Source organism: Bos grunniens, chromosome 16 (genome assembly GCF_055505025.1).
Source record: "Bos grunniens cultivar Pamir isolate PY7600 chromosome 16, Bosgru_T2T1.0, whole genome shotgun sequence".
Lineage (NCBI taxonomy): Eukaryota > Metazoa > Chordata > Mammalia > Artiodactyla > Bovidae > Bos > Bos grunniens.
In genome coordinates, this window is record NC_141180.1 from 70765527 (window position 1) to 70780262 (window position 14736).

At 37.6% G+C, this 14736-nt stretch overlaps 1 long non-coding RNA gene across 3 annotated transcripts in view; it reads left to right on the forward strand.

Moving 5' to 3' along the window:
• LOC147356981 (uncharacterized) overlaps positions 1 to 2985 on the forward strand; it is a 176857-nt gene extending 173872 nt beyond the window's left edge. For all 3 annotated transcript variants that reach the window (XR_015142842.1, XR_015142841.1, XR_015142843.1), the window contains exon 4: positions 2454 to 2985. This is a non-coding gene — a long non-coding RNA (uncharacterized LOC147356981). The remainder of the gene's footprint in view (positions 1 to 2453) is intronic.
• The last annotated feature ends 11751 nt before the right edge of the window (positions 2986 to 14736 follow it).

Here is a 14736-nt window from a genome sequence, read left to right on the forward strand (position 1 = left end):
TGGACTCCATAATTAATTTGAGCTCTTAGCTTTTTTTGTCAAGGTTGATTAATCTTCATTGTTCTTCAGTGTGCCTGAAGAACTATGGACATTGGTCCATAATATTGTACTGCTGCTGCTGCTGCTTAGTCGCTTCAGTCATCTCCGACTCTGTGTGACCCCAGAGACGGCAGCCCACCAGGCTCCCCCGTCCCTGGGATTCTCCAGACAAGAACACTGGAGTGGGTTGCCATTTCCTTCTCCAATGCAGGAAAGTGAAAAGTAAAAGTGAAAGTGAAGTCGCTCAGTCGTGTCCACCTCTTAGCGACCCCATGGACTGCAGCCCACCAGGCTCCTCCGTCCATGGGATTCTCCAGGCAAGAATACTGGAGTGGGGCGCCATTGCCTGCTCCGATAATATTGTACAGGAGGCAGCAAACAAATCATCCCAAAGAAAAAGAAAAACAAGAAGGCCAAGTGGTAATCTGAGGAGGCTTTACAAATAGCAGAAGAATGAAGAGAAGTGAAAATCAAGGGAGAAAATGAAAGGTACATCCAATTAAGTGCAGAGTCCCAAAAAACAGCTAGAAAATACAAGAAGGACTTCTTCAATGAACAATGCTTAATAATAGAAGAAAACAACAAAAGGGGAAAGACTAGAGATCTCTTCAGGAAAACCGGAAACATCAAGGGAGGATTCCGCCCAAAGATGGGCACAATAAAGGATAAAAATGGTAGAGTCCTAGTATATGCTGAAGAGATCAAGAAGTGATGGAAAGAATACACAGAACTGTATAAAATAGATCTTAATGAACCAAATTACTACAATGATGTGTTTAGTCACCCAGAGCCAGACATTCTGGAGTGCAAAGTCAAGTGGGCCTTAAGAAGCACTGCTGTTAACAAAGCTAGTGGATGTGACGAAATTCCAGTAAAGCTATTCAAATCCCTGAAAAGGTTTTGCATTCATTATGTCAGCAAATCTGAAAGACCCAGCAGTGGTCACAGGACTGGAAAAAGTCAACCCTCATCCCAATATCCAAGAAGGGTAGTACCAAAGAATGCGCTAACCATCAGACAATTGCACTCATCTCCCATGCTAGTAGGGTCATGCTTAAAATCTCGCATGCTAGGTTTTAATATTATGTGAACCAAGAACTTTCAGATGTCCACACTTGGTTTAGAAAAGGAAGAGCAACTAGAGATCAAATTGCCAGCATTCACTGGATTATAGAGAAAGCAAGGGAATTGCAGAAAATCATCTATCTTTATTTTATCAACTACGCTAAAGCCTTTGACTGTGTGGATCATGGCAAAGTGTGGAAAGCTCTTAGAGAGATGGGACTACCAAACCATCTTACCTGTCTCCTGAGAAACCTGTGTGCAGGTCAAAAAACAAAGATCATGGCACCCGGTCCCATCACTTCATGGGAAATAGATGGGGAAACCGTGGAAACAGTGTCAGACTTTATTTTTCTGGGCTCCAAAATCACTGCAGATGGTGACTGCAGCCATGAAATTAAAAGACACTTACTGCTTGGAAGTAAAGTTATGACCAACCTAGATAGCATATTCAAAAGCAGAGACATTACTTTGTCAACAAAGTTTCGTCTAGTCAAGGCTATGGTTTTTCCGGTGGTCATGTATGGATGTGAAAGTTGGACTGTGAAGAAGGCTGAGAGCCGAAGAATTGATGCTTTTGAACTGTGGTGTTGGAGAAGACTCTTGAGAGTCCCTTGGACTGTAAGGAGATCCAACCAGTCCATTCTGAAGGACATCAGCCCTGGGATTTCTTTGGAAGGAATGATGCTAAAGCTGAAACTCCAGTACTTTGGCCACCTCATGCGAAGAGTTGACTCATTGGAAAAGACTCTGATGCTGGGAGGGATTGGGGGCAAGAGGAGAAGGGGACGACAGAGGATGAGATGGCTGGATGGCATCACTGACTCGATGGACGTGAGTCTGAGTGAACTCCGGGAGTTGGTGATGGACAGGGAGGCCTGGCATGCTGCGATTCATGGGGTCACAAAAAGTTGGACACGACTGAGAGACTGATCTGATCTGATCTGATAGAACAACTGATTGGTTCAAGATCGAGAAAGGTGTACAACAGGGCTGCCTGCTGTCACCCTGTTTGTTTAACCTATACACTGAGTGCATCATGAGAAAAGCTGTGCTGAGTGAGTAACAAGCTGGAATCAAGACAGGAAAGAGAAACATCAATGACTTCAGATATGTAGATGATACCACTCTAGTGGCAGAAAGTGATGCATCACAGATGCAATGAACAAGAACTTGGGCAAACTCCAAGAGATGGTGAAAGACAGGGAGGGCTGGCATGCTGCAGTCCACGGGGTCACAAAGAGTTGGACATGACTGGGTGACTGAACAACAACAACATTAAAGTATTTTTGTCAAGATTGGTTAATGTTTTTGCAGATTTAGTGAAATATGAACTTTGCTTTTCTCTTCAGCTTCTTTTAATGTACTTAGGTTCAGACACACCCTTCATTATTTGGAGAGTCAGCTAACTGGGGTGAGGATCTTACTTCCCGTCTCTGGACTGTGTCCTTACTGGAATCACCTCTAACCCATCCCATCCCACAGTCTGGTTCTAGATATCTAGAAGGAGGAATCTTGAGATCACAAGCTTCTGAGAAGGCCACAATTGAGAGTTTAGTATTATTTCAAGTTATCTTTTGGTTTAAAATTTTATGATTCATATTAAAATGTAACAGTAATAATAAAATAACACATATAAACTTATTAAATGATAATGAGTATCTAGTACTAAATCATCTGAGTTTTACTAGTATACTTTAACCTTTTACACAGGAGAAAGTAATGTGTTAAGTGAAATTAAGATTAATTGTTGCAGTTAATTTTAATGTTAATTTGTATCACTGATTTCCAAAATACCCATGTAAAACAAGACACATAATCCTGAGCATAGATTTAAATTACAAAATGGACATATTTAGATAAACATTTTCTTTCCTATGTTTATATGCATGTATGTATGTAAGTTTGTATATATACATGACTGTTTATTATTATTATTTTTGCAATAAAAGAAAAATGGAAAAATTGCAAATTTTGAATAGTAAAATAATGGGCCAAGAGAAAATAATTTTACTTTAAAAATTTATAATAATTATAAAGCACAGAAAAATCTTTTTTCTATCAGACAACTTGGTATGCATATGATGTTTTCCTTCATATAGTAGTTCAAAATGGTACTTTCCTGAATAAATGATTTTCTCATTTCAAATATTATTTCAGATGAAGACATTAGCCATAAACTGCATGATTCTGAATTTCAATATTTAATTCTGGCAACTTTTTTTTTTTCCTTTCTCCCCTGCTGAACTTTTTTTCTAAATAGTCTGGGTGTAAACATGCCAGCTACAAGAAAATATTTGTGCTTTATTTCATTGTGAGATTTAAGAAACATTTCTGTAAGCGCATTAAAGTTATTCAGCAGTGAAATTAATGCTCTATATACAATATCAACATTTTCCAGACTGCCTTTCTGATTGGCATGACTCAGATTTGGCTTAAGCTGAAAGTTTCAATTCTGGCAGGATCTTGATTCATTCTTAAGAAAATAATTCAAACTAAATAACAATGCATGTGTAAGCATCTAACATCAGATATAATTATCTTAAACATACATATTTTGTATACTGAGAAAGAAATAATCTAGACAACCAGTTGAATTAAGTTTCCTATCTTTAATTGCATTTATATATAATGAGTGTTTAGTTGCTAAGTTGTGGCCAACTTTTTGTAGCCCTTTGGACTGTAACCCATCAGGTTCCTCTGTCCATTTGATTTCCCAAGCAAAAAGACTGGAATGTATTGCTACTTCTTTCTCCAGGGGATCTTCCTGACCCACGGTTCAAACTCTCATCTCCTGTGTCTCCTGCATTGCAGGCAAATTCTTTACCCACTGAGCCATCAGTGATTCGACTGAAATAATAAATCCACGGATATATATTTATATATATGTAAATAGTTGAGAATATACACAAAGCATAACAATGAAGATAGATACCCATCTATTTCTGCACTATGTTTCTCATCAAAATTTCAGTTTTAGCATCTACTATATATTATAAATAAAGTGCAATCAGTTCAGTTCAGTTCAGTTGCTCAGTCATGCCTGACTTACTGTGACCCCATGAACTGCAGCATACCAGACTTCCCTGCCCATCACCAACTCCCGGAGCTGCTCAAAACTCATGTCCATCGAGATGGTGATGTCATCTAACCATCTCATCATCTGTCATCCTTTTCTCCTCCTGCCTTCAACCTTTCCCAGCATCAGGGTCTTTTCCAATGAGTCAGTTCTTCACATCAGGTGGCCAAAGTATTGGAGTTTCAGTTTCAGCATCAGTCCTTCCAATGGATATTTAGGACTTATATGTTTAAGGATGGACTGGTTTGATCTTGCAGTCCAGGGGACTCTCAAGAGTCTTCTCCAACATCACAGTTCAAAAGCATTAATTCCTCAGCACTCAGCCTTCTTTATGGTTCAACTCTCATATCCATACTTGACTAATGGAAAAACTATAGCCTTGACTGGACAGACCTTTGTTGGCAAAGCAATGTCTCTGCTTTTTAATATGCTGTCTAGGCTAATCATAGTTTTTCTTCTAAGGAGCAAACTTCTTTTAATTTCATGGCTGCACTCAACATCTGCAGTGATTTTGAGGCCCAAGAAAATAAAGTCTGTCACTGTTTCCATTGTTTCCCCATCTCTTTGCCATATAGTGATGGGACCAGATGCCATGATCTTTATTTTATGAATGCTGAGTTTTAAGCCAGGTTTTACACTCTCCTCTTTCACCTTCATCAAGAGACTCTTTAGTTCTTTGCTTTCTACCATAAGGGTGGTGTCATCTGCATATCTGAGGTTATTGATATTTCTCCCAGTGACCTTTTTTTTAAAATTTATTTACTTTTTAACTGAAGGATGATTGGTTTACATAATTTTCTTCCAGCTATCTTTATTCCAATGTATGCTTCATCCAGCCCAGTCTTTCACTTGATATACTCTGCATAGAAGTTAAATAAGCTGGGTGAAAATATACAGCCTTCACATACTCCTTTCCCCATTTTGGACCAGTCCATTGTTCCATGTCTGGTTCTAACTGTTACTTCTTGACCTGCATACAGATTTCTCAGGAGGCAGGTCAGGTGGTCTGGTATTCCCATCTCTTGGAAAAATTTCCACAGTCTTTTGATCCACATAATCAAAGGCTTATTGTATTTTATGAAGCAGAAGTATATGTTTTTCTGGAGTTCTCTTGTTCAGTGTGCTCAGTGAGATAATAAAATGCACTATTCCTTCTTTAGTAGTTTTCACTTAGCTTCTATCCCATTCATCTATTCTTTCATGTGTATATCTATAGTTAAATATCCTCATTTCTCTCTCTCTGTCTCTGTTTTTTTCTCTCTTTCTGTCTCTCTGTTTCTATGTATAATATATATAATATAAAATATATATATATATACATGACGTTTGTTTGCCATGTTAGGAAATACGTCATATATGTCATTACAGAATTATAGAATATTTTTTTTTCATTTAAGGAAACAAAAGTCACTCAATTGTATCTGATTTTTTGCAACCTCATGGACTATAACCCATCAGACTTCTCTGTCCATGGAATTCTCCAGGCAAGAATATTACAGTGGGTTGCCATTCACTTCTCCAGGGGATCTTCTTGACCCAGGGATCAAACCCAGGTCTCCCACATTGCAGGCAGGTTCTTTACCATCTGAACTACCAGATGTCATATAATTCACTGCTATCACGTATGACACACACACAGAGCTAGTTCTACCACCAGTGTCCACTGGAGCTGTTGGTTTGCTCAGATCTATTTCCAGTCCAGCATCATGCTTTTCTGTCAGTTGTCACATCTTTTTATTTTCTCATAATATATAGCAGTGTCTCACATCATTTCTTTGGTATTCCTAACCATGTTAATTTTGAAACGTACAGGCCAGTTTATTTGTAAAATGCCTTTGCAAGGTGGGGTTACACAGTCATTAGATTCAGAGTATTTAATTTTCAGGAATATCTGTGAACTGATTTGTCCTTCATCGTGCTGTCTTTTTAGGATGAATGTGCTTTTTTTTTTGGCTTGACACCATAACAGTGATATTAGTTTTGATGACTTAAGGTAGTGGCTAATAGTTTTCCATGCTGGAAAGTTACTCTTTTTTCATTTATAATTAATGGTCTGTTGGAAGATATTTTGTGTCTCTTTATAACTTATAACTCTTTATAACTTTATAACACTTTGTAACCCTTCAAAATTTAACTCATTAGTTTTAACATATATTTAATTTTGAAATACATTATTTCTTTTTTATTTACTAGTTGGCATTTTGGTTCTATCTCATTTACTTATTTCATATATATATATATTTATATATATATATATATATTAGAATATATAACAATGGGTGCCATGTTAGGAAATTCCCAGGTGAAATTTGAAACTCACACCAGTATATGGAGAGCAAAGAGAGACCAATAAATGAAGCAGACCACTCTAGGTTGGTAAGTGGTTAATTTAATAAACAAACAAACTTACATAGGAGGCTTGTCTTTAGTGCTGCAGGACAAGAAGATCTCTGCACCCACCCCTTGCAACTCTTAAGTTTAGAGGGGCATTAACTGGGTTCAGTCATATATTCAGTCCACATCAGATCAGATCAGTTGCTCAGTGGTGTCTGACTCTTTGTGATGCCATGAATCGCAGCATACCAGGCCTCCCTGTCCATCACCAACTCCCGGAGTTCACTGAGACTCACGTCCAGCGAGTCAGTGACGCCATCCAGCCATCTCATCCTCTGTTGTCCTCTTCTCCTCCTGCCCCCAATCCCTCCCAGCATCAGGGTCTTTTCCAATGAGTCAACTCTTCGCATGAGGTGGCCAAAGTACTGGAGTTTCAACTTTAGCATCATTCCTTCCAAAGAAATCCCAGGGCTGATCTCCTTCAGAATGGACTGGTTGGATCTTCTTGCAGTCCAAGGGACTCTCAAGAGTCTTCTCCAACACCACAGTTCAAAAGCATCAATTCTTCGGCGCTCAGCCTTCATCACAGTCCAACTATCACATCCATACATGACCACAGGAAAAACCATAGCCTGGACTAGATGAAACTTTATTGGCAAAGTAATGTCTCTGCTTTTGAATATGTTATCTAGGTTGGTCATAACTTTCCTTCCAAGGAGTAAGCGTCTTTTAATTTCATGGCTGCAGTCACCATCTGCAGTGATTTTGGAGCCCAAAAAAATAAAGTCTGACACTGTTTCCACGGTTTCCCCATCTATTTCCCATGAAGTGATGGGACTGGATGCCATGATCTTCGTTTTCTGAATGTTGAGCTTTAAGCCAACTTTTTCACTCTCCTCTTTCACTTTCATCAAGAGGCTTTTTAGTTCCTCTTCACTTTCTGCCATAAGGGTGGTGTCATCTGCATATCTGAGGTTATTGATATTCCTCCCGGCAATCTTGATTCCAGCTTATGTTTCTTCCAGTCCAGCGTTTCTCATGATGTACTCTGCATAGAAGTTAAATAAACAGGGTGACAATATACAGCTTTGATGTACTCCTTTTCCTATTTGGAATCAGTCTGTTGTTCCATGTCCCATTCTAACTGTTGCTTCCTGACCTGCATACAAATTTCTCAAGAGGCAGATCAGGTGGTCTGGTATTCCCATCTATTTCAGTCAGAATTTTCCACAGTTTATTGTGATCCACACAGTCAAAGGCTTTGGCATAGTCAATAAAGCAGAAATAGATGTTTTTCTGGAACTCTCTTGCTTTTTCCATGATCCAGCGGATGTTGGCAATTTGATCTCTGATTCCTCTGCCTTTTCTAAAACCAGCTTGAACATCAGGAAGTTCACGGTTCACATATTGCTGAAGCCTGGCTTGGAGAACTTTGAGCATTACTTTACTAGCGTGTGAGATGAGTGCAATTGTGGGGTAGTTTGAGCATTCTTTGGCATTGCCTTTCTTTGGGATTGGAATGAAAACTGATCTTTTCCAGTCCTGTGACCAGTGCTGAGTTTTCCAAATTTGCTGGCATATTGAGTGCAGCACTTTCACAGCATCATCTTTCAGGATTTGGAATAGTTCAACTGGAATTCTATCACCTCCACTAGCTTTGTTTGTAGTGATGCTTTATAAGGCCCATTTGATTTCACATTCCAGGATATCTGGCTCTAGGTCAGTGATCACACCATCATGATTATCTGGGTCATGAAAATCTTTTTTGTACAGTTCTTCTGTGTATTCTTGCCATCTCTTCTTATTATCTTCTGCTTCTGTTAGGTCCATACCATTTCTGTCCTTTATCAAGCCCATCTTTGCATGAAATATTCCTTTGGTCTCAAATACACCTCACTGTATCAAGGCTGTGAACTTGAAAGGGCTCTTAGTATGGGAACAATGCTTTTTGTTCAGCCTCTCAGTCATGTCCAACTCTTTGTGACCCCATGGACTGCAGCATGCCAGGCTTTTCTGTCCTTCACTATCTCCCAGAGTTTGCTTAAACTTATGTCCACTGAGTCACAAACAGTAGGCTGAGCCAAGGACAGGAGAGGGGTTAAGGAGCCTCAGATAGCCTAGATCTAGCCAGGGATCAACCTGCAGTCAGGTCATGTCCTTTCCACCTCCTCCAACAAGGTATCCTCCTTTTATTCAAAGTTACAGTCTCTGAAGATTTTTATTCATTTTCATATTCAAGATGTCACAGATTTAGCTGCAAAGGCTCTTCCTCATGGGCCTTCATGTCCTTTTGACATAACCCATGGCTCTTTGAGCCTTTTCTTGCTTCCAGTTCAAACAAAATATTTCAGGTTCTTCTTGTAATTATACTATCCAAACCCTAAATTAGACATAAGTTCAGGAGTCCTTGTTTCATTAAGTGAAGAATTTTAGAGATAAGAATGAGACATGACTTAGAGGCCAAGAGCAAGGTTCTAGGTCCTCAGGGACCTGAGATTTTTCTTCTGGCTCTGCTGTGGCTTCTAGTGCTAAGATCTTGGGAAACTTCCTTACTATGTTCTTATGTTTCCTCACTTATAAAATGGGGATAATAATAGTATCAAGCTTCTAAGATTATTGTTATAATTAAATAAAGTTTAATTACATCTAGGACATGGCCCTTATTTCGAGTTCAATTAATGTTAACTGTTGCTTTTCTATGTGCCCAACATTCTATCTTTTGATTTGATTTCAGTTTTCCAAATAAGTGTACATCCAGGAAAAGAGGGGCCATCTAGTCATATTTTTGTACTATTTTAGCTATTTGTTGTTGTTGTCGTTTTCTTGTTTAGTCACTAAGTTGTGTCTGAATCTTTGTGACCCCATGGATTTGCAGCCTGCCAGGCTTATCTCTCCATAGGATTTCCCAGGCAAGAATGTTGGAATGGATTGCCATTTCCTTCTTTAGGGCATATTCCTGAGCTGGGGATCAAATCTGCATCTCCTGCATTGTAGGCAGATTCTTTACCACTGAGTCACATGGGAAGTCCATTTTGGTTATATATTAGAATGTGATTTCAATGAGAGTTTCACCAATCAGTAGCATTGCCAGGCACTTATTCTTTCTTGTCGCTTTTATATCTTTTTTATTGAAATATTGTGCTTATTTAAAAAATATATTTTATTTTGAGTTAATAGATGCTCTCATCTAGTTAATTATTCTATGTCACTTCAAATGTGTACTTTTTTTATGAATGTATGGGAACTTTTAAGTTCTACTTTCCTAGCAAATTTCAATCATAGAACACAGTATTATTAACTACAGTTGTCATATTACATATGAGAGCCTTAGAACTTAGTCATCTTATAATTAAAACTTTGTACCCTTTTATCAACTTCATCATATTACTCTAAATGCCCAGGCCCTGGCAACCAGTTTTCTGTTCTCTATTTATATGAGTTCTTTTTTTTGATTCTACATATAATGATTTGTCTTTCTCTGTGTGGCTACTTATTTAGCATAATTCCTTACAGTTTAACCCATGTAATTGCAGATGGCAAAATTTTCCTTTTTCATTTTGACTGAGTAATATTCCATATATGGTATATATGTATATACACACCAATATATAGCTGAGAATGTTTTATATTTTGATTGTTGTATTAGTTACACATGAACATATTGCCAAGATTCAGAATTTACACTTAAAGTTTATGCATTTCACTAGAATTTGACTTAAAAAATAATAATATATAAAACTGAACTAGTGCACACAATTCAGGCTTGTATTCATGTTGCTATTTGACAGAAGCCAATAAAATTCTGTAAAGCAATTATCCTTCAATTAAAAAAATAAATAAATTAGAAAAAGAATTGAACCAATGCACACAATTGAGATTTGGAAGTAGTCATTTACATCTTCATCTACCATCTGGTGGAATTTGGAAATTTTTTAAAAATCGCAACGTATATTCAATCTAGAATACTTAGTCCAAAAAACTTGTTGTATTTCATTCTTTGAATCACTTAAGTGTGAGAAATTTACATATGTCTCTTGTTATAATGCCTATATCAGAAAAAAATGGATTCTTTGCCAAATTGTATCTCCACAATAATTTTCCATGACACGCTATCCATTTGGCTATCCATAGTTTTGTATCTAAGAAAACTTTGTTTCTCATTATCTCATTGCTTTCTGATAAGTTTACATCTAAAAAAATGAAACATTAATCTTCAGTCAGATTATTCTGTCATATCTTTGGTATAGCTGATCTTTTCATATTCACAGAAATCATAATAATGGTTTCTAAATTAAATTCCAGTATATTTTCTGTGTTTGAGATTTCCTCAAAAATGATTCTTCAGAATAAAGGACATACTAAAATTCTAAGCAACAACTTCCCCCACAGTTTGAAATTATGTTAGCTTGGACTCAGGATATATCCTATTATAGCAATTCTTTCATTACAGGGAAAGTAATATCTCCCTTCCCTTGAGATACTAATGGAACACCACATTTTATTCAGTATTAAATTTGGGGTAATATCTGTGGTCTTAATGCTATTGTTTCCACAGTTAAGATTATTGTTCAAGCCTACGTGTCCCATACAAATAAAGGCATATTTAACAAAACCCTGATCTAAGGATCAAACCTATGTCTTTTACATTTACTGCATTGGCAAGCACTTTCTGTACCACTGGCACCACCTGGGAAGCCCCCGTTTATCAGAATAACAAAGCTAAATGTCACTTCAAACAAGTCCTGTAATCTGGGTAGATTAATTTATTGATATTTCATTTCTTGGTGGTCCTGATATGAGTCTGGCAGCCCTTCTTCAATTAGTAATTGCACCATGGTTGCATCATGTGGAACCCTTGCTCTCTGAAGTCTCAGTACATGCAAGGATTGATATATATATATATATATGTGTGTGTGTGTGTGTGTGTGTGTGTGTATGTGTTTGAAGGACAATAGCTCTGAACAGCTTCACAAGTGGTACAAGCAACTTTCCCTCAAAGTCATGGAATAACAGCTCTGCTGCTTCAACCTAACTGCAAGGGAGACTAGGAAGTGGAGGAGAGCTCAGGAAATACTGTAAGCACTATCCTTGCCAACAAGTAACCCCCAGATGCCCTGCAGATGAAACAGGTCAGTCTGGACACACATCCAGTCAGTTTTTGCACAGGTCCTCCAGCTCAGGGCACTCTGTTGACACAAGGTAGAAGCTCCACATCTGCTGTTGGAGACTCCACCAGGTGGGAATCCAGGATTTCTGGGTTAGAAGAATTTCATTGTTTTTGGTTTTTTGCTCTTCCCCACAAGATTTGAATTTTCTGTTGTTCACTCACAATGCTACATCACACCACAGTCCCCAGGGATATAATACAACAGGGAATGAAATGAACCAAACTATACCAAAGGCATTTAAATGATAAATGTGTGCAAAGTATGTCCACAAAATTTTATATGTGTGTATGTATGTGTGTGTATAAAGAGAAAGGAAATGCAGAGAAGGAAAGATATACCCATTTGAATGCAGAGTTCCAAAGAATAACAAAGAAAGATAAGAAAGCCTTCCTCAGTGATCAATGCAAAAAAATAGAGGAAAACAATAGAATGGGAAAGACTAGGGATCTCCTCAAGAAAATTACAGATACCAAGGGAACATTTCATGATAAGATGGGCACAATAAAGGACAGAAGTGGGATGGACCTAACAGAAACAGAAGATATTAAGAAGAGATGACAACAATACACAGAAGAACTGTACAAAAAGACCTTTATGACCCAGATAATCATGATGGTGTGATTACTCACTTAGAGCCAGACATCCTGGAATGAGAGGTCAAGTGGGCCTTAGGAAACATCACTACAAACAAAGCTAGTGGAGGTGATGATATTCCAGTTGAGCTATTTCAAATCCTAAAAGATAATGCTGTGGAAGTGTTGCACTCAATATGTCAGCAAATTTGGAAATCTCAGCAGTGGCCACAGGACTGGAAAAACTCAGTTTTCATTCCAATCCTAAAGACAGGCAATGTCAAAGAATGCTCAAACTACTGCCCAGTTGTACTCATCTCCCACACTAGCAAAGAAATACTTAAAATTCTCCAAGCCAGGCTTCAACAATACGTGAACCATGAAATTCCAAGAAGTTCAAGCTGGATTTAGAAAAGGCAGAAGAACCAGAGATCAAATTGCCAACATCTGTTTGATCATTGAAAAAGGGAGAGAGTTTCAGAAAAACATCTACTCCTTTATTGTGTATGCCAATGTTTTGACTGTGTGGATAACAACAAACTGTGGAAAATTCTTAAAGAGATGGGAATACCAGACCACCTGACCTGCCTCTTGAGAAATCTGTATGCAGGTCAAGAAGCAACAGTTAGAACTGGACATGGAACAACAGACTGGTTCCAAATTGGGAAAGCAGTATGTCAAGGCTGTACATTGTCACCCTGCTTATTTAACTTCTATGCAGACTACATCATGAGAAATGCTAGACCAGATGAAGCACAAGCTGGAATCAAGATTACTGGGAGAAATATGAATAATCTCAGTTATGCAGATGACAGCCCCCTTATGGCAGAAAGCAAAGAAGAACTAAAGAGCCTCTTGATGAAAGTGAAAGAGGACAGTGAAAAAGTTGGCTTAAAGCTCAACATTCAGAAAACGAAGATCATGGCATCTGGTTCCATCACTTCATGGCAAATAAATGGGGAAACAATGGAAACAGTGACAGACTAATTTTTGGGCTCCAAAATCACTGCAGATGGTGACTGCAGCCATGAAATTAAAAAACACTTGCTCCTTGCAAGAAAATTTATGACCAATCTAGACAGCATATTAAAAAGCAGAGACATTACTTTGCCAACAAAGATGCTTCTAGTCAAAGCTTTGATTTTTCCAGCAGTCATGTATGGATGTGAGAGTTGGACTTTAAAAAGCTGAGTACTGAAAAATTGATGCTTTTGAACAGTGGTGTTAGATAAGACTTGTGAGAGTCGCTTGGACTACAAGGAGATCCAACCAATCCATTCTAAAGGAAATCAGTCCTGAATATCCTTTGGAAGAAATGATGCTAAAGCTGAAAATCCAATATTTTGGCCACCTGATGAAAAGAAGTGACTCATGAGAAAAGACCCTGATTCTGGGAAAGATTGAAGGCGGGAGGACAGAGCATGAGATGGCTGGATGACATCACAGACTCTCTGGACATGAGTTTGAGTAAGCTCCGGGAGTTCACGATGGACAGGGAAACCTGGTGTACTGCAGTCCATGGGGTTGCAAAGTCGGACAGCACTCTGCGACTGAACTGAACTGATACATAAATATATTTCCTTTTAAAGTTTGAAAATTCTAGCTTAGATCATAAAGAAAAAAAATGCTTTTTAAAATTTCCCTGATGCATGAAGTCAGGAAAAAAGAATTTTAGGATGTGGTACCTTGGCTATTCTCTTGTGAGAGGGAGAAATTTTTATCTCTCATCGATTCCCATAAATTGATATGTATGAAAATACATCAGTGTTATTTTTCAATCTGATTAATCTGTCACATTAATTTGGGGAAAATCTGTTATATTCTAAAGAGCTAGGACTGAGCTCAAGGCAACCAGAAAGCACTGATGTTTAACTCATTTTCTTAAGACAGAGGCATGTTGTTAGATTTTTTTAAAAATTTCACCCTTAGCAGAGTTTATAGAAAAGACACCATAAATGCTTAGTCTTAAAATATTCTATTTAAAAGTTGACCCATAGTATTATCTTTCCACTGACTTGGTCTCTTTGTGTGTATTCAGTAATAATTTTCCCTTAAGAGAATTATTTTCAATTTATATGACAATTATGTATTTAAGACAACACATTAAAATATTGTAGGAAGATATACAATAAATTTAAAATACCAAATTTTCCACACCCCAGAGTTAGCTACTTGCTCAGTAAAACCTTCTTTAAACTTTTTCTTTGTAGCACAATGGAAGTATTCTCTAAGCCTTTTCTTAATTTATGTTCTTAAATTGATACATATAAAACTAATACATATATATTAATTATGTAAGTGTCTTTATCCTCCATTAATGCATATGGATAGGTTTAATTCTAGTTTTTAATCTTACAATGTTGAAATTATTATAATTTAAAAAGTGACTACAGTAAGCTCTTCATATCTCATCTCTTTGTAAGCCAGTCACTGGGCAATAGTTATAATCTTTCTAGAATGCCCTCTACTTGAAGCACACCAT